The sequence below is a fragment of the Echinops telfairi genome, unplaced genomic scaffold, assembly GCF_000313985.2.
Source record: "Echinops telfairi isolate 266 unplaced genomic scaffold, ASM31398v2 ScPeMD7_2291;HRSCAF=2852, whole genome shotgun sequence".
NCBI classification, from domain to species: Eukaryota; Metazoa; Chordata; class Mammalia; order Afrosoricida; family Tenrecidae; genus Echinops; species Echinops telfairi.
In genome coordinates, this window is record NW_022106189.1 from 5,057,570 (window position 1) to 5,063,951 (window position 6,382).

Here is a 6,382-nt window from a genome sequence, read left to right on the forward strand (position 1 = left end):
AGGGCAATGAATGTACAAATGTGCTTTACACAATTGATGCATGTATGGATTGTGATGAGTCGTATGAGCCCCTAATAAAATGATTAAAAATTTTTTTAAAAAGATTTCCTAGATAAGAAACAAAAGCACAAACCATAGTTTCTTATTATTATTACTATGATCTGTGCTTTTCCAAAATTAACAGTCTTTGCTCTTCAGGAGTCATTCTTAAAAAACAAAAAAAGAAGAAGAAGAAGAAGAAGGGAGTCCCTGACTGGGAGAAAATGTTCACAAAACACAGTAGAAATGAGATCGTATACCCAACATTGAGATTGGCTTAAAAAAATGATATTTCATTGAGTTGTTCATCTTTTTCTTAGTGAAGTGTAACTGTTTTCTACAGATTTTAGGGATTAGTCCTTTGCCTTTTTTGTTATTGTCAAAAATGTTCCCCTTCCTGTGGGTTCTGTTTTTACTCTTTGAATGAAGTCTTTTGATGCACGTAAATGTCTTATCTTTATTCTTTATCCAGCTTAGTCTGGATGTTTTGGCTGAAATCTCCGGCTAAAATCAATAAGAAGGGCAATGTCAAGTTAGGAAGAATGTGTAAGGAACGGAGCACTCATTCTGTAGGTGGGAATATAAATTGGCATAACCACTTTGGACAACTGGGACACAACTCGGCCCTTCCACTAGGTACTTGTTGTTGTCGTCAGATGCATCAGCCAGTTCTAACTCATAGCGACCTGTGTGCAACCTCATGACACGCTGCCCAGGCCTCCTCCAGCCTCGCAGTCCTTGCTATGTTTGAGCCCATTGCTGTTCCAGCCACGGTGTCCGTCCACTTCATTGAGGCTCTTCCTCTGTTCTTCTGGCTCTCTGCCTAGGACACTGCCCTTTCTCATGCACTGGTCCCTCATAACATGTCCAACATACACAAGATGAAGTCTACCATCCTTGCTTCTACAGAGCATTCTTCTGGCTGTACTTCATCCAAGACCGTTTTGTTCATTCTTGTGGCAGGTCATGGTATATTTAATATTCTCACCAATACCGTAATTCAAAGACACCAGTTCTTCTTTGATCTTCCTTATTCATTGCCCAGCTTTGCCTGCAACATACCATGGTTTGTATTAGGTGGCATTAGTCTTCTGTAGTGTAAGCAGGTCACAGTAATCGTTAAAGTGACATCTTTGCTTTTTAACATTTTAAAGAGGTCTTTTGAAGAGAGCTAGATTTAGTCAAGAGAAGTTGAAACATGTATCCTATGGTGGGAAGAACAGCCTGCCAAGGTGTCTGTATTGTAACTCCTGGACCTGGTGAATGAAGCAGAAGGGAGTTTGCAATGGTAAAGGGAGATGATAGAAATTGCCAAGTAGGACAATGAGTTAGTTAATTGTGCCAGCCTGGCCGATAATCACATGTGGGGCTAATTGAAATGCAGAGGGATAAATGGGTGGTGAAGCCTCACCTTTCTAGTTCTCGGGTCTCTTGTTTTGTGATGGTTGCATCGGGTGCAGCTGCCTTAGCAGTTCTCTGCTTCAGCTTGAAAGATTGACTTCCTACAAGACATCCCCAAGGAGAAGCTACATGGACCTATTCCGATGCAGCCCTGGGTGCTGGAGCAGCTGTGTGGAGACCCCTGCCAGTGCTGAGATGCTTACACGTTCACTGACTCAGCTTTCCTCCTGCAGTCGGCATCATTGCCTCTGTTTTGTGAGGTGGAGGACTTTGTGGACTGGTGTTGGGTGAATGGGTTAATGTTGGACTTGTGGGCTTGGGCAGCATTGGGTTGGGATGTTTTCGTGATGCACCTTTTCTTTACATAAAACTCTCTCTTATACGTGAGTCGCCGTGGATTTGTTTCTCCAAAGTACCCAGACTAATACAGACAAACTTCATCATATGAGCCTGAAAGGCAGTGAACTTTGAGGAGATGCAGCAGGAGAGAGGCCAGGGAGATGCTAAGCAAGAGACAAGTTTTAAAAGCCTCTACTGCCCTGAGATGGAGAGGGCCTTGTGCAAGGACTAGGGTAAGTATTCCTGCAGCTATAAAGTAAGGAATGAGACCATCAACTTGAATGACCTTGGAAATGGCTTCTCCTCCAGAGCTTGCAGATAAGGGGCAAGGATGTCTGAATAGGGGGCTCAAGGACACCACACTGGACCCAGACTTTTGACCTAGCAAGTTCAGATAATAAATGTGTTTTTATAATAATTTGTTATAGCAGCAGTAGAAAACTATGATCTACCCACTGAAAGACGCATACCCAGAATATATTGGACACATGAGTCCCAATTCTATAATATCTAGTCTCCAGATATTAAAGAGGTTGCTAATACAGTATATGACAAATGTAGAGTTAGTAAACTAACACATTTTATACTTTGTGATCGAAATGATAGAAAGACTGTCTTGTGAAAATGAAATAATTAAACCACATGTAAGTGGCAGATGTGCCTCTACTCATGTGGTAGAGCAGAATTGAAGAAATGAATGGTTCCACACCAGAATGTTCCTATAAGACACTTTCAGATTTAACCTTTGTGGCATGTGTGTAGTTTATTCAACACAACTGTGTGTGTATAGTGGACCGACAGTTCCTTATTTAAAACATCTAGTCTTTCTAGATGTATAGAAGTACACAAAATATTTTCTTTCTTTTCTTTGAACTTCTCTTGTATACACATGCTTCCAACATTTTTTTCTTTTTTCTTTTTCTTTCTTTCTTTAATTGTTTTATTGGGGACCCATACAACTCTTATCACAATCCATACAGCTTTCAACATTTTTATGTTGTCTTGAGTAAGGACACTTGGATAATTGTGAAATGTTCCTCTTTATATCTGGTAGCAAGTGTATGCTAAAAGTCAATTATAACTATTATTCATGGCCAAATTATCTTGTGATTAGTGTTTGCATTTTATTGTCGCCATTTTTCTATTTGTGTCTTTATATATAACGTACATTTCTTTTGAAAAAAAAAAGCTGCACACACAAATGTTCACTGTTCATTCACAACAGTCAAAAATTATAAGCAACCCAATGACTAAACACAAGGTGAAGTAATAAACAAATTTTGAGATAGGTATACAATGGAAACCGTTCAGTAATAAATAAAACAAATGGCATGAATAAATCTTAAAATGATCATGCTGAACAAAAGAATGCATACTGCAGAATTCCATGTACACAGAATCTGCACAATGCGAACCAATCTCCAGTATCAGAAAGTAGATCAATGATTGCTTGGGGACAGGGGCACAGGTGGGATGAACCGCAAAGTGGTACAAGGGAACTTTAGGAAGTGATGGAAATCTCAAATGTGGTGAGATTTCATCTGCTAAACTAATCAAATTGTACACTTTAAATGGATGCAGTTTTATATGTAAATTACACCTCAATTAACTTGATTAAAAAAATAAAATTCAAAGGCATTGAGGGGTGCCTTTTCAGAGTTTTTAAAAGAAAAGCATAATTTTTTTGACACAGATGAGTTTCCCTTCTCTTTGATTGGAATTACATTAAATTTACAGACTAATCCAAGGGGGATGATCACAATTTCAATAAAAATCTTTCCACTCAGGGACACCGTAGACCTTTTCCAATTCTTTGTCTACAGAACAATCTGATGACAATGTGTTCTTAAGGACCTGATGGGTTCCCCAGACAGTGGTCTGGGTCTGGGTGCCTGAGGACAGAGGTGGATGGCAGCCATTGAGGCAGGCATTAGTAACAGCGGTGTTAAGGTCCGTAACAGCAAAGATTGGAGTTTGGATTATAACATCAGTTATTCACAGTTAACCATTTATTTCATCATCACTTCCTGAAAGGAGGGGTCTCCATTTACATTTTTATCATGTACCTCTTAAAAATATTAACAGTTTTATTGACATGTACTTCACATATTATATAGTTCAGTAGTTTAAAAATATTAAAAAGACTTTTGTAATCATCGCCACAATTTTATAACATTTTCTTCCCTCTTGTACTCATTATTATTAGCTCTCCATTTCGTCTCCTGTTATGTACCTTAAATACGAATAATAATTTACAAGCATAGACTGTGTGTGTGTGTGTGTGTGTGGAGCCCTCCCCAGATATGTTTTATTACTTGGCGTCGTCGGTCACCAGTGACTGGATCCTATGCCCATGCGGAGAGACGGGAACACCCGCCCTGTGCAGCACGTCGCAGGCGGTGCCCTCAGCCCTGCAGTCGGATGGGGCAGAGCGACTGGGGGTTTGGGCTTCCCGGCGGAGGCGGGCAGAAACGGACGCCTGAGAGCCGGCCGGCGGCTGGAGTGTTCAGGCGTCAGTGACCCCCATGTTCTCAGCTGGCCTGCCAGGGCGACGGCTCCCGCAGTCGGTTCCTTCTTGCTACCCTCCGTGCTGCTGCTTGTGCTCCTTGGAAGGCTCCTGGTCTCTGGGCGCCGGCTTCACAAAAGGGATCAGCTCTTGGAGACCTGGCGGCATGAACTCCTTCAGTCTCTCAGGCACCCTGATGCCTGACGCGGTCCGGTAGTTCTCCAGGATGGCGCAGATGGTGCGAGTAGTGGCGCACGTAGTAGCATTGAGCATATCACCAACTCCACCTTGCCCGTCATCTTCTTGGCCGGATCGGATTGGGAGCCGGCGTGCCTGGCAGTCCGTGCAGTTGGAGCAGGAGACCAGCTCTCGGAAGGCCCCAGAGCCCGGAAACCAGGCCTCCAGGTGGAGCTCCTTACCGGCAGCGTGATTCAAAGAACCTGCTACCATGTTCACAATGTGGCCCGGGATCCCCCGAGACTGGTAGAACCCCTCTGCGGCGGCGATCATCTCGTCAAGCATCTCCCATGACTGTGTCACGCGGGGACGAGTAGACAAACTGCTCAATCTTCTCAAACTGTGGACTCGGAAGATGCCGCGGGGGTGGCGGCGGTGGGAGCCCACCTGGCGGAAGCAGGTGGACAGGCCGGCATACTTGATGGGCAGGTCCTCGGGGCGCAGCCCCTCGTCCCGGTGGAGCGCAGGGCTGGGCTGCTCGGAGGTGGCGAGCAGGTATTTCTCGTCATAGGGGTTGTCATCCGACTTCTCGCGGCCTGTGCCTATCACCTGATAAAGGTCCTCATCAAACTGGCTGAGCTGCGCCACTCCCTGCATGACCTCCTTCCTCTTGAAGAAGGGGGTGTAGCCCCGACTTCCCAAGGTGCGAAGGGCACATTGGATGAGTGCCTGTTCCAGGACCCCCTTCAGGAAGTACCCTCGACTCCGGCCACCACTGCGCCCTTTTCGCCTGCGAAGCCATCTCCCATCCCCACCAGGTCCACGTGGGAGTACTTCTTCCTGACTGTGCAGTCTCCCCAAATCCTCTCGACTTTGTTGTCGGCGTCCTCGGCGTGGCTGATGGGCACCGAGGGGTGAAGAAGGTTCCCAATCTCACGGAGGCGCTCAAACCTCTCGGCTTCCAGCTCGACGCGCTCGGCATCGCACCTCAGGATGGCATCGTCGATAAGGAGCCGGACCTTTCCGATTTGTGAGACTTGGAGGTTAGCTAACGTGTCCGCCGTGAGGTCATCGAGGTGCAGTACGTGCCCCGGGGCCGCTTCATTGTCTCCCACTGGCTCCTTTGTCTTCATTTTGTCTCAATTGTCTTGCTGCAGAGGTGCTTCAGCTTGTCTGCCTGAAGTCTGCATCTTCGCCACTCGCTGTCCGCCTTCATCAGCTGGTCTACTAACCCTGGGTCTTTGAAACGCTTCTCCTGCGTCTCCCGGATAAGTGCTGGGTCCCCTCCTTTATCCACCGGAAACAAATCCAGATCCAGCACCATCTTTCCTTCTTCTGGGTCAACCCGAAGGAAAGGGCACAAGCATAGACTTTTAACAAATTCTGTAGATGGCTCACCCCATGTCTCCTACAGTCATCTCTGAGTTGACTGGTGGACAGTCCCGCAGCGCTGGTGGACAGTACCCAGAAAAGCTGAGGGCTTTGCAGCACCCAACTTGGCTTCTATCTGCTCCTAGATGCAAGGCTTTTCCCACTATTTGGTAGGTTTGCCTGGTCAGTCTGCAAGGCTGCCTGAATCATTGGAGAATTAATATCCCGAGGGCAACTCTGGAGAGGCAATGAAGGACAGAAGTCAGGGGCAGATACTCCAGTTTCACATTTCCTTGGGGGGACGATCTTAATGCATTCTACATGGTCCCTCGTGTATTGAGTTGATGCATGTGAATTACAGCGTTGGTGAAGAATATTCAAAGTACCGTGGATGGCCAGGAAAGCCAACAAACCTGTCTGGGGAGAAGAAGAGCCAGGGTGCTCCTTAGAAATGAGGATGGCAAAAAAAAAAAAAAAGAAGAAGAAGAAGACGTGAGGATGGCAAGACTTGATCTCAACCCTGCACATGTTGTCAAGTGGGACCAATGC

The 6,382-nt window shown here is 45.6% G+C and overlaps 1 pseudogene; it reads right to left on the minus strand.

Moving 5' to 3' along the window:
• Window positions 1-4,285: 4,285 nt before the first annotated feature.
• Window positions 4,286-5,791, minus strand: LOC101650344 (annotated as a pseudogene).
• Between the last annotated feature and the right edge of the window lie 591 nt (window positions 5,792-6,382).